The sequence below is a fragment of the Cnephaeus nilssonii genome, assembly GCF_951640355.1.
Source record: "Cnephaeus nilssonii genome assembly, chromosome: 14".
In the NCBI taxonomy this organism is placed as follows: domain Eukaryota; kingdom Metazoa; phylum Chordata; class Mammalia; order Chiroptera; family Vespertilionidae; genus Cnephaeus; species Cnephaeus nilssonii.
Genome location: NC_137085.1, coordinates 59,299,423 through 59,313,796, shown reverse-complemented (window position 1 = coordinate 59,313,796; position 14,374 = coordinate 59,299,423). Strand labels below are relative to the sequence as shown.

General features: G+C 39.4%; 1 protein-coding gene and 1 pseudogene across 4 annotated transcripts in view; one reads left to right on the top strand and one right to left on the bottom strand.

Moving 5' to 3' along the window:
* Nucleotides 1-14,374, bottom strand: part of ADAMTSL1 (ADAMTS like 1) — an 879,784-nt gene that overhangs the window by 698,645 nt on the left and 166,765 nt on the right. The window lies entirely within an intron of this gene.
* Nucleotides 406-4,908, top strand: LOC307111092 (mortality factor 4-like protein 1; annotated as a pseudogene). Its single transcript has one exon. The product of its transcript is annotated as a mortality factor 4-like protein 1 (transcript).

The following is a 14,374-nucleotide window of genomic DNA, read 5'->3' as shown; positions in this document are numbered from 1 at the left end:
GGCTTGTCAACCTTGAAGCTCTGAAAGGTCTGAGCCAACCACTCCCTATCTAATTGAGACAATGGTAACTGAGGCAACTTCCCCACCAAATAATCATGTAAATCCTTACTGATAAGATAATCTGCCTGTTACTGGAATTACCTGCCTAAGGGCTATGGGTGTATCCCATAGTCTCAATAAAAGGGATGGCAAGGCCAAAGCAAGGTGGTAGTCCTCCCACTAGAGGTGGGCTCCCGCCTGGCCCCCAATATTCCCAAATTAATATTTTTCTAGTCTCTTTCATTTGTGTGTGGCCTTCTCCAGAACCCGAACCCTGAACCACGCGGGATGTGAAAGGGGCTCCCACACTACACCACTTTCAGGTAAAAAAACAAAATGTATCCCCTCACCCACTTGCACATACCAATGCATCCATGTATAACTACTGGTGAATTAAATTGCAACTGCAGAGTACTCAAATACGTGGACACCAATCTGCAGAAACAGCAAGAACTTCTAAGAGCCAGTCAGGAGCAATATGCGAGGGGAAGATTGAGAGGGGCTACCCAGGAAAGAAGCATCTGGTCTGCAACAGAAAAATGTTGACGCGAAAACAAAACAAGGACAAACAAAAACCACCTGGAAATGGAGATGGTGGCAGTACCTGTGAGACACCTCAGCCTCCTCTCAAGAAAAGAGCTCGAGTGGATCCGACTGCTGATAAGGAGGAAACATTCATGAACAGAGTTAAAGTTAAAGACTCCTGAAGAACTAGAACCATGGCTTGCTGATGGCTGGGACTTAATTACCTGACAGAAACAGCTCTTTTATCTTCCTGCCAAGAAGAACGTGGATTTCATTCTGGAGGATTATGCAAATGATAAGAAATCTGGAAGGAAAGGCAGGTAATAAGGAGTATGCTGTTAATGAAGTTGTAGCAGGGATAAAGCAGTACTTGAATGCAATGTTGGGCACTCAGCTACTCTACAAATGTGAGAGGTGGCAGTATACTGAAATCCTTGGAGACCACCCTGGTGCACCCTGCCCTAGGCGTATGGAGTGCCGCATCTACTGGGATTATTTGTACACGATGGAGTGATATAGGCCTGTACACCTCTGGGTGAGAAGAGTCTTGCTTTATCACTGAATTATCTTAATGATTTCCTAAAATAGCTGGCAAAGAATTCTGCAACTTGGGTGCCAGGGATTATGAAGTGGCCCCGCCTAAGCACCGCTGGAAAGCTGTGTGAGGCGCTTACTTACACTTAAATTTGGATCTCTGTCACACATTTCTGTTCTTAGTCCTTCTCTTGTACAAATGAAGTGCATAAAGGACCTGATGTTTGTTTTCTGTTTGATTTGATAAGCAGATAATAAAAGGGGGTACAGCTCCTTTTCATTTTCTTTTCAAAGTTGCTACCAATATATTAATGGGCAACAGAGAGAGATACTGTGGAGTCTTCTATTGCCTCGTTGACAAAGCTGCTTTTGAATGCTAGTGGCCCTATTCCTTTGACACTGCACACTTTTATAATATTTGTTAATGCTATGGGACAAAATGCTCTGATTCCGAGTGCCAAATGTTTAAATCAGTGTACATAACTGATCGTACTCATCCATTTGTGCTCCTTTTTTTTTTTTTAATTGGTGCTTAACGTAAAGAGCATATCCTTTGCAGGCCATCCACATTATTCCATAGGAATTTTATCTCTGCTCAGATTGTTGAGGAGTGTTTATGACTTTTATAATGGTATCTAATGCGTGTTTTAACATGACAGACACAATGCATTGCAGAGCCAGTTTTCTGGTAAAGCCAATCTTTTAGGAGTTGCTTTTCAAACTTTCAATAAATTTTTTCTTTACATTTCAAAAGGAAAGGTGGTATTGAAATGCATAAGAATAGTCAATGTTGCATTAAAAAGATCCAAATCTATGTAGTCTACAGCCTATTTTTGTTTGTCAATCAAGAACGTTTTAATGTAAGTATTATCCGACCTTTGTGAAATTTCTTCCCTTAAAAAAGGCCATATACATTCAATTTGATTATATTTGGATTGGATACCCAGACCTATTCTTCTTATCTAAATTTAGACCATTTTTTCCTGTTGGCTAGAACCTCATCCAAAAGCTCAGATGTGCCATTGTTGCTACTAGTACCTGCAAGCTCCTCTGTTGCAAATAACTAAACAAGTGAAGGTGAGGGTGGCACTTGCAAAGTCAAGACGAGATTATGTGGATTCCATTTTAATTTGTCTACACTCTTTTTGATCACAGGTAATTATAATTTGGCTTTAGTTCAAAGACAGACAGTCAGAGATCTTAAACTCAAGCAGTCTTTACAGGATTCACAAGAGGAGCCCTGCTTCTTTGGGCCTTTTCTCCTGAGCACAATGAGTGTGCGCTCAGCAGAGTTGAAACTTGCCCTGAAAAACTCATGGCCTCGGGGGTTCCATTGAGAAATGCTGTGTGGGCAAACAAAGCTCTCTCTTTGCAGCTTTACAAATGATAGGTTTTCACTTTATAAGATGTTTTCACTGCATTCTTAAAGCATCTGCTGATACAAAGCAGCGTGGGCCAGCAATTCCAGTTTAGCATTCTCTGTGAAAACAAGTGCCTATTCATGTGAGACTCTCTCTCTCTCCTAATTAGTTGCTTTCATCCAGAAACTGGGAAAACTACATGTGGAGTAAGGAGGCTAAAGTGAGATGCTAGCCTTACTCTGTGTGATTCCAGGTCCCTTCAAGCACAACCCTCTCACCACTGGCCTGCCCTGTGACAGACTAGATGGCTTTGGACAAGCACTTGCAAGAAGCTCCCGTGGAAAAAAAGGAGGTGATGAACGTCACCCTAGGACTTCAAAGATAAGAAATATCTGGACAGAGAATAAGCCAAGAACCTCCTTGATGGATGTTACAGAATCTAGCATGAGTTCGGTTACGGAAATGAGCATCCAACTGCTATACTAAACCTGTCCCCCAGCCAACTGGTTTGATGAACTTCCCCAATTGCAAGAACCCTGACATGGTCCAGAGGGCCTGTGTGTTTGTTTTAATCTCCAGGGAGGATTACTTGACTAATTTGTCAGTGTAGTTTTTTTCCCCCCCAAAAAAATTACTATGCAGTATAAGATGTCACTAACTTAAATAGAATTATGATTATGTATACATTGTAATAGGGTTGTATCTTTCTACAACATCTTCCCCATGGAAAGAGTCCATGTCCTTTATTGCATTTGGCATTATGGGCGAGGTCTGCGAAGAACTCTCTGCAAGGCCAGTTTTTGTTGCTATGTGATTTCACCAGTACAACAATATTCTTTCAAGTACCATATTTGTCCCCTAGGCCAGAACACTAGAAAAATGAAGAAGATGATGCCTTATAAAATAAAGGCCTTAAAATAGTCTATCATACACATTGAGGTGATTTTAGTTTTACAATATTAAGTGAAATATCAAAATGTGTCGCTTGGAAGGCTGTGAGAACATGAACACAGATTCCACTTTTCTTTCTTTTTCCAGACCATTCCATCAGGATGCTGTCAGTTTGAACAAGGGCAGCCAAATCTTGATTATCCATAGTAATCAGGTCATGGCTAATTAACACTCGCAGATCATAGGCTCATAGAAAGTTAGAGCTAGACGGGAAGTCAGAGGGCATTTAGTCCAATTTATTTGTTTTATAGGTGGGATAACCAAGACCAAAGAAGTTACGTGTCTTGAACAAGTTTACACACCTAATTAGGGGTAGAGCCTAGAATAGAACAGAGTTTCTGCCTCAGTTCACTTCTCTCTTTTTCATGCTCCCCCATTAATTATTTTTACAGGTCATTCATTCATTTTAACATATAACCTTACCCTCTTTCCCCCCAAAATAAAAGTTCTTAGGGGCATAGCTGCTGAGTCCACACTAAACACCCTTTTAAGTCTAATGTGCCTTAGTTTGCTCCTGTTCTCCCTTAGTTTGAAGCATCATGTAAGTAACAAAATGACAAAGAGGCACAGGAGGATAAAGAAGGCATAAAGTACTAGTAATTCACAAAGGGGTTATGCAAGGTGTGAATCCTTAATTTCAGCAATGAAAGAGGTAGTCATACCACAACTATGGTCACATGCAGAATATAGGTGGTAGTTGGAAGAGGGCAAATCAGGGAAAGAACCAAAATGGAGATGATGGAGACTCCAGTATCCTTAGCACTAAGCACTGTGGAATCAAGCCAAAGGCTATGTAATTAAGATGGGGTTGCTCATCCCTGAATCCAGTCTTCTATTAGAGTGAAAAACTTATCTGTGAAAGGGAGGTTTATATGAACTAGGGGCTTAATCACAAGGAACAACAACAGCCTGTAATTATTGGAATCGAGAGTCTAGGTCAGTGGTCGGCAAACTCATTAGTCAACAGAGCGGCAAACCGCGGCTCACGAGGCACAGTTTGATGACCACTGAACTAGGGGAAAAGAATAAGCAAGTCAGAGAAAAGGTAAGTATCACATGATCTCACTCATATGTGGAATCTAATGAACAAAATAAACGGATGAACAAAACAGATCAAGAGACATAAAAGCATGGAACAGACTGTCGAACCTCGGAAGGGAGGGAAGGTTGGGTGGGGGTAAAGAGGGGCATATGTAATACTTTCAACAATAAAGATTTAAAAAAATAAAAAAGGATTATTATAACACTGTTAATTGCACATCACATATGGATCAATGAGATCACCAAAAAAAAAAGAGAAGTGGTTCTATGGGAATTGGGAAAGATGGTCCACAGCACTATAAGGAGCGGTGTGACCTGCAGAGTGAATAAATCTTCCTAGGTTTCAGTTTCCCCCAGAATGAAGAGATTTAACAATTATTTCCCGAAGCTTATTCTTCTAGGCCAGTGGTCTGAAAACTGCGGCTCGCGAGCCTTGGTTTGCCGCTCTGTTGACTAATGAGTTTGCCGACCACTGGGATAGGGGCTTAATCACAAGGAACAACAACAGCCTGTAATTATTGGAATCGAGAGTCTAGGTCAGTGGTCGGCAAATTCATTAGTCAACAGAGCGGCAAACCACGGCTCGAGCCGCATATGTGGCTCGCGAGCCGCAGTTTGCCGACCACTGTCTAGGAAATGTAAGTTCCACAGGATGTTAATATTTATTGAATGCACACACACACAATCAAGTAAGTTTGAGAAATTTTAGGTTATAAAAATCAAACTGGCTTCATCACTAGAAAAATCCTGGAGGCTTCAATATGCCACTAAGCATGTGCATCTCCCAGATAAAGGGTGTAGTTTGTAGTAATTTTCCTCAGAAATTCTTGTTTACAGACTATCAGGCTATGGGAATGGTATTCTACGCTATGGTCTAGAAGATAATGTCTCTTCCAGCTCTTAAATTTTTTTCTTTAATCTTCACTCGAGAATATGTTTATTGATTTTAGAGAAACATCGATGTGAGAGCGAAACATGGATTGGTTACCTCTCATAGGCACCCCAACTGGGAACTGAACTCACAACCTAAGTATGTGCCTTGATCCGGAATCAAACCCACGACCTTTAGGTGCATGCTATGGTGCTCAACCAACCCAGCCTTACTGGCCAGAATCATATAAATTCTTAAATATGATTCTGTGTAATGTAGGTTGAAGAATCTAAATTTCATTTTTTCAAAAATGCCCACATCCATACAACATTGCTCTTTTATAATGAGCACTTATATGCTACTATAAATCTACAATGTTAAATACCTTATAGCTGAGAAGTCTAAAATATGCAATTCTCCCACTTTAAAACTACTGGTTGAGCATGATAATATATTCCACTAATGCCCACATTCCATGGAAATCTGAGAATGGCCTTGTATCTGTTTCAGAAATTCATAGCATTGACCTGAGGGAAAATAGAAAAAAGTTGAATTCTATTTTCTTCCTTAGATTCTTTCTTAAAATACATTCATGTTCTCTACATCATAAAAATCCTCAGAAAAGATTATCATCTCTTGAGACGACATAGTTATAGGTATCCAATTCTGATTTTTAAAATATATGTAGCATGTAATGAGCTTAAAAGTCATGAGCTACCTCAAATTGTCCCCCAAATCATCAGTTAGTCTAGTCGTAAGCATGTGAAATATTTACAATGAAAAGCCCAGATGTCTTTAATTTTCAATGAAAAAAAAAAAAAGGTATTTTCCTGACCTTCCCACAATCTAATTTGTTATATACTATTAAAGACCTCTTTATCCTGGAAATTTTTTGGCATCTCTGTTTATTACGGAATGGCTCAGGAATATAGAAAAACAGTTTCTCACTAAACAGTCTACTTTTCAGACAACAGACATAAAAGTGACATATGTGCATACGCATAGGGAGAAGAGAACACTGAGTCAAGGGCATCAATTCAGATTTAAACAGAAACAACCAGCTTGATCATAATCAAGTCCAAAGGTATCATAGCTGAGGGCTCTTAACCTCTGTTCTCTCTGCTCTCTCACCCACACAGCTCTGATCACATAAATCTATTATTTAAAAACTTTTGAAGGATCCCTTTATCTACAAAATTAAGTACAGATTCCTCTACCTGCCATTCAGCCCTTGATAATATGAATATAATTTCTAGGCTAGTTCTCACAAATTTTTTTAATATATTTTTTTATTGATTTTTCACAGAGAGAAAGGGAGAGGGATAGAGAGCTAGAAACATCAATGAGAGAGATACATCGACCAGCTGCCTCCTGCACACCCCCCCACCGGGGATGTGCCCGCAACCAATGTACATGCCCTTGACCGGAATTGAACCTGGGACCTCTCAGCCCAAAGACCGACGCTCTATCCACTGAGCCAAACCGGTTTCGGCATAAATTCTTTATATACAACATATATTCTAGCCAAACTGTCCATTTGGTATTGCCTGAGCATGCCCTACGCTTTCCTCCTTAGTACCTTTGCTCAAGCCAGCCCCTCCTGCTAAATGGGCATCAAAGCGAAAGCAGCTAGTGACTTACATGGGAAAGAAAATTAAATTATCATGAGACCTTTTTCAAGAGCAACACGTTATGCCAAAAGAAAGTGGAGTACCATATGTAAGTACTCAAGGACAGAAAATATGAGCCAAATACTTCATATCCAGCAAAACTGACTTCCAAATATAAAGGGCACACAAAAAACTATTGTTAACATGTATGAATGAACTACTACCAGATATGTTGGAATAAATGAATTTGTACTTCCACTATAAATGATAAAACAGAAACAAAATATATAAGGCAACTGTTTGTTTTTTATATTATCAGCAGACAGCATAAAGCTGTGATCCCTGAGGACCTGACTCTGTTTAGAGACATTTCTCAATTCTCTATTACAGTTCAGTGAGCTGGAGTCCCAACTGAGAACTGTGGGCCTGCAGAGATTAGAAGGCATGGATCAGAGTTTAAAGCAGGTGAATTGGCTGAAATCCATAGGGCAGAACACCAGAAAGAAAAGAGAGGCACAAAGAGGGTGACCAGGATTCTGTAAATGCGGTGTGTGTGTGTGGGGGGGGGGGATGTAAGGGGGGGCCCTCTAAAGTTCTTCGCCAAGGACTAGACTATGCATGTGCAGAGAGAAACTATATGAGGCTTGCCCAGGAGTGTTACTAGAATAGACTAGAGTCTTAAAATAAATCTTAATACATTCTCTGATCACAATAGAATTAAATTAGAAAGCAACAAAAATAAGGTATCTAGAAAATGTTCAAATGTCTGGATAACACACTTCTACTATGGGTTAATGAAGAATTCACAGGGAACATCTGAAAATATTCCAACTTAATGAAAATGGAAAACATCAAGACTTATAAGACACAGCTAAAAGAGTATGTAGAAAAATGTACTGCTTTATTAAAAAAATTATATATATAATTTCAGAGAAGAAGGGAGAGGGGTAGAGAGAGATAGAAACATTAATGGCAAGAGAGAATCATTATCGAGCCCAAAATCCGGGCATGTGCCCTAACCGGGAATCGAACCATGACCTCCTGGTTCACAGGTCAATACTCAATCTCTGAACCATACCGGCCAGACAAAAAACATGTACTACTTCAGTACTTACATTAGAAAAGCAAGTTTTAAATTAATGATCATCATGTTCATTTTTTAAGATGCTACCTTAAAAAGCTAGAAAGTAAAGAGCAAATTATGACCAAAATAAGAAGGAAAGAAATAATAAACATGAAAGAAGGACTCAATAATATGGAAAGCAATGCAGAAATATAACAAAGGTGGATCATTTGAAAATATTAATAAAATCAAGAAACCCTAGCAAGATTAATAAAAAAGAAAAAGAGAAAACACAAAATACTTAGATATCAAGAACCCTAGCTACTAAAAACAATTAATTCATAATCAAAGAGCTCCCCCAGAAAACTCCATGCCCAGATTATTGTAATAGTGAATGTGATCAAATATATAAATGTTATTTAAATTCTTCCAGAAAACAGAGAAGGGGATGCATCCCAACTCATTTTATGAATGCAGAAAAATCCCCATACCAAAATCTGAGGAGGATACAAAGAAAGAAAATTACAGACCAATATCTCTCATAAACATCAATGCCAAAATTCTTTGAAAAGTTAGTAAATAGAATTTAGTATATATGTAAAAAATAATACATCATTACCAAATTAGGTTTGTCTCAGGAATGTGCAAGATCAATTAAAGTAATTAAAAATTAAGATAATTCACCATTTTAAAATACAAAAGAGTATCCTCAACAGTTACAGAGGGGTAAATGTAACAAAAATTCAATGCCTCTTTATGAAAAACAACGCAGCACACTTGGAATAGATGAAATTTCCTCTAGCCTGATACATCTCACAGAAACCACCAACTAATGTCATACTTGATGAAATACTGCCTTCCCTTACAATAAAGAACAAAGCAAGAATTATCTGTTCTCCCCATTAATATTCAACATTCTACTCTGGAGGTTCTAACCTATGCAATAGGGCAAGATGGAGAAACAAAAAGCTCAGATATAGAAAAAGACATTGTTAAACTGTCACTGTTTGCAGATAACATCATTGTCTCCATAAATAACACTAAGTATCTATAAAAATAAGCTATTCAATTTAATAGGCTAACTTAGCAAAGCTGCATCATACAAGGTCAATATATAGAAATTAGCTGCATGTCTCAAGACTAGCAACAACATCTGGAAAATTCCATTTAAAACACAGTACCACTTATAATAGCATCAATGAAGATAAATAATCAAGAATAATTTTATCATAAGATATCCACACTCTCTACACTGAAAACTATAATATAATACTACAAGAAATTAAAGAAGGCCTACATTAAAAGCCAGATATATCATGTTCATGAATTGGAAGAACCAAAAGTGTTTACATCAACTTTCCTTCTAAATTTATCAGTAGATTCAACACAATCCCAATTATATTCTCAGCAGGACTTACATAAATTGACAAGTTGATGCTAAACCTCATATGAAAATGCAAAGGACTTAGGTCAAAATAATCTTGAAAAAGGAAGAACAAAGTTGGAGAAGTTACAATACTTAGTTTGAAGACTTACTATAAAATAGTATTAGTCAAGTCAGTTTGTTATTAGAATGATAAACAAATACATAAATAGAACAAAATGGATTTCAGAAATGGATTTCAGAAATGACCCACACAATTTTTGACAAAGGCACTAGTACAAATCAGTAACAGATTAGATAATTTTTAAATAAATCCAATGCCGAAGCCGGTTTGGCTCAGTGGATAGAGCGTCGGCCTGCGGACTCAAGGGTCCTGGGTTTGATTCTGGTCAAGGGCATGTGCCTTGGTTGCGGGCACATCCCCAGTAGGGGGTGTGCAAGAGGCAGCTGATCGATGTTTCTCTCTCATCGATGTTTCTAACTCTATCCCTCTCTCTTCCTCTCTGTAAAAAATCAATAAAATATATTTTAAAAATAAATAAATAAATAAATCCAGTAAAAATTAGATATCAATCTGAAGAAAAATATGAACCTTGACCTTTACAGCACATACAAAAATTAATTCAAAATGGATTATAGACCTAAATCTAAAAGCTAAAATTACAACACTTCTGGAAAAAGTATAAGAGAAATTCTTCCCTATCTTGAAAGTATACAGGGATTTCTTAGTACGCAAAAATGTTCTAACCATAAATTAAAATTATAAACATATATCTGATGAAGGATATATCCAGAATATGTAAAGAATTCTTACAACTCAGTAATGGGAAGAAAACAACTAAATTTTTAAAAAGCTGTAAATGACTCACAAAAGAAGATATATGAATGGCAAATAATCATGTGTAAAGATGCTCAACATCATTAATCAGGAAAATAACAACTGAAATCACAATGAGATACCACAACACAGCCCTTATTGATTAAAATTTAAAGAATTACCACATAAAGTGTTAGTAAGAATGTGGAGCAATGAAACGTGTATACATTTCCGACAAGAGCATGAAATGGTGCACTCATCTTAAAAGTAGTCTAGGAGTTTCTCAAAAAGTTAAATACACAATCTTCATACGTTCCAGCAGTTTTGTTCCTAAGAATTTACTCAATATACATGAAAATATATGTCCATCAAAATATTGTAAAGTTCAGAGCAGTGTTACTTATAATAGCCAAAAACTAGAAAACATACAAACAGGTGAATAGATCAACAAACTGTGATATATGCCCACAGTGGAATACTACATAGCAATACTGACAGACATAATGTTCAAAATGTTATGCTGTGCCAAAGTAGCCAGACCTAAAAGAGTAGACATATCACATGATTCCATGTATATGCAATTCTAGAAAAGGCACATCTAATTTAGAATGAAATTGCATATCAGTGTTTGCTTTAGGTAGGAATAGGTAACCGACTAGGAATGTGAACAAGGGACTATTTTTTGATGATGGAAATGTTATACATCTTCATAGTATATCTGATACACAAGTAGATACATCTGTTAAAACTCATCTCAATGCCTGGGCAGTATAGCTCAGTGGTTGAGAGTCGACCCAAGAACCAGAGGCCACAGGTTAGATTTCCAGTCAGGGCACATGCCCGGGTTGTGGGCTCAATCCACAGTAGGGGGCATGCAAGAGGCAACAAATCAATGATGTGTCTCTCTCATGGATGTGTCAATCTCTTATCCATTTCCCTTCATCTCGCTCTAAAACAAGCATGTCAAACTCGCAGCCCACGGGCCCCATGCCTTGTTTATTTGGCCCATGTTAGCCTTTGAGTTTGACATGCTTGCTCTAAAATGTCAATAAAACATTTTTTTTTAAGATGCATCACAATGTATACTTAAAATGAGTGCATTTTTATATATACATTATACCTCAACAAAGTTGATTTACAAACAAGTAAAAGAAGGTGACACAAAATAAGTACATTCTATATTATTCCATTTATATAAGCTCCTTGAGCTGATAAAAGTAATCTATAGTAATAGAAATAATATCAGTGGTTATTTGGAGCAAAGGTAAAGAAAATTAATTGAGAAGGGGCACTTGGGAAGTTTCTAGAGTAACAAAGGTGTTCTAACCCTGATTTGGTGGTGATTATACAATACTAGAGGCCTGGGGCGGGGGTCCCCTCAGCCCAGCCTGCACCATCTCTAATCCAGGACCCCTTGGGGGATGTCCAACTGCCAGTTTAGGCCCGATCCCTGGCAGTCAGACATTCCTCTCACAATCATGGACCACTGGATCCTAATTGCTCACCTGCCTGCCTGCCTGGTCGCCTCTAACTGCCCCCCCCACCCCGCCGGCCTGATTGCCCCTCACTGCCCCCCCTGCCGGCCTGGTCACCACTTACTGCCCCCCCTGCCGACCTGGTCACCCCCAACTGCCCCCCCACCGGCCTAGTTGTCCCTCACTGCCCCCTCCGCCAGCCTAATCGCCCGAACTGCCCCTCCTGCCAGCCTGGTCGCCCCTAACTGCTCCCCCCTGCCGGCCTGATTGCCTCTTACTGCCCCCCTTCCAGCCTAGTCACCCCCAACTGCCCACCTCTGCTGGCCTGGTTGCCCCTAACTGCCCCCCCCCGCTGTTGGTCTGGTTGCCCCTCACAGACCCCTTCTCCCCCCCCCCCGCCAGCCTAATCGCCCGAACTGCCCCTCCTGCCAGCCTGGTCGCCCCTAACTGCTCCCCCCTGCCGGCCTGATTGCCTCTTACTGCCCCCCTTCCAGCCTAGTCGCCCCCAACTGCCCACCTCTGCTGGCCTGGTTGCCCCTAACTGCCCCCCCGCTGCTGGACTGGTTGCCCCCAACTGACCCCCTGCTGGCCTGGTCGCCCCTAAGTGCCCCCCCCGCTGCTGGTCTGGTTGCCCCTCACAGATCCCTCCTCCCCCCCACCCCCCCGCCAGCCTGGTTGCACCATGCAGCCTGCTGTTCAGTCGTTTGGTTGTCCCTCGCTAACCCCCCTGCCAGCCTGGTCATAGGCAGCCATCTTGTGAGGGTGTGAGGGTTAATTTGCATATTACCTCTTTATTATATAGGATATACATTTGTCAAAACCCATTAAAGTGAAGTATTAATGTGGCCTTTTATATAAGTCATGCTTCAGAAAAAGATGAATCCTAACAAAATCTTAGGAGCTACTGTTCTCATGAGCAAGAGAGAAGACTAAAATAAATACCAGAAATGAAAGAGGAAATATTAGAACTGATACTACAGAAATACGAAGAATCATAAGAGATTATAAACAATGAAACTCCAACAAATTGGATAACTTAAATAAATAAATAAATTCCTAGAAACATACACCCTAACAAGACTATATCACAAAGAAATAGAAAATCTGAGCAGACCAATAATGAGTAAGAAGATTGAATCAGTAATTAAAACCTCCCTTCCAAAAAGGAAAAGCCCTGGACCAGATGATTTTACTGGTGAGCTCTACCAAACATTTTTTAACTTTTATCTTTATTGTTGGAAGTATTACAGATGTCTCCTTTTTCCCCCCAATGACCCCCTGCACCCCACATCCCTCCCATCTACCAAACATTTAAAGAAGAATTAATGGCAATACTTCTCAAACTCTTCCCCCAAATTGAAGAGGGCAGAATATTCCAAAACTCATTTTACAAGGCCAGCATTGCTGGGATAACAAAACCAGATAAGGACACCATAAGAAGAGAAAAGTACAGGCCAAATACAAATGCAAAAAGTTATTGACAAAATGCTAGAAAACACAATTTAACAGCACATTAAATGGATAATGCAGTATGATTAAGTGGGATTTATCCCTGGCATACAAGGATGAGACAACATATGCAAATCAATAAGAGTAATACACCACATTAATGGAATAAAAGATAAGTCATATGATCATTTCACTAGATGTAGAAAAAGCATTTGAACATTCCCATTTTTTCATGATTAAAAACTCTCAACAACTTGTATGTAGAAGGACTATACCTCAACAAAATAAAGGCTGTATGACAAATCCACAGCTAACATACTCAACGGTAAAATGTTGAAAGCTTTTCCTTAAAGATCAGAAACAACTCAAGGAGGCCCACTCTTATGCTTTTATTTGACATAGTACTGGAAGTCCTAGCCAAAGCAATTAGGTTAAAAAAAAAGAAAGAAAATAAAAGAAAGAAAGAAAATAAAAGGCATCGAAATAATAAAAGAAGTGAAACTGTCACTATTTTCAGATGGCATGAAAAAAACTCCATAAAAAAAACCCCAACTATTATCATTAATAAATTCAGCAAAGTTGCAGCATAAAAAATTCAGTTGTGTTTCTATACACTAACAATAAACTATCTAAAAAAGAAATCAAGAAAACAATCCCATTTATAATATCACCAATAAAATAAAATACCTAGAAATAAATTTATTTAACCAAGGAGGTAAAAGACCTGTACACTGAAAACCATAAGATGCTGATAAAAGAAACTGAAGAAAACAAATAAGTGAAAAGATACCCTGTATATATACATTGAAGAATTAATATTGCTAAAATGTCTATACAACCTAAAGCCATCTATAGCCTATATAATAAACGCCTAATATGCAAATTGACCATCACTCCAACACACCAGATGGCTGCCCCCATGTGGTCAAAGATAGCCACCCCGATGTGGACACAAGATGGCTGCCCCCATGTGGACACAAGATGGCCACCACAAGATGGCCAGCATGGGAGGGCAGTTGTGGGCGATCAGGCCTGCAGGGGAGAGCAGTTGGGGGTAATCAGGCCTGCAGGGGAGGGCAGTTGGGGGGGGGAGACTGGACCAGCAGGGGAGGGCAGTTGGGGGTGACCAGGCCTGCAGGGGAGGACAGTTGGGGGGGACCAGGCCAGCAGGAGAGAGGAGTTAGGGGCAATCGGGCCTATAGGGGAGCAGTTAGGCATTGATCAGGCTGGCAGGGGAGTGGTTAGGGGATGATC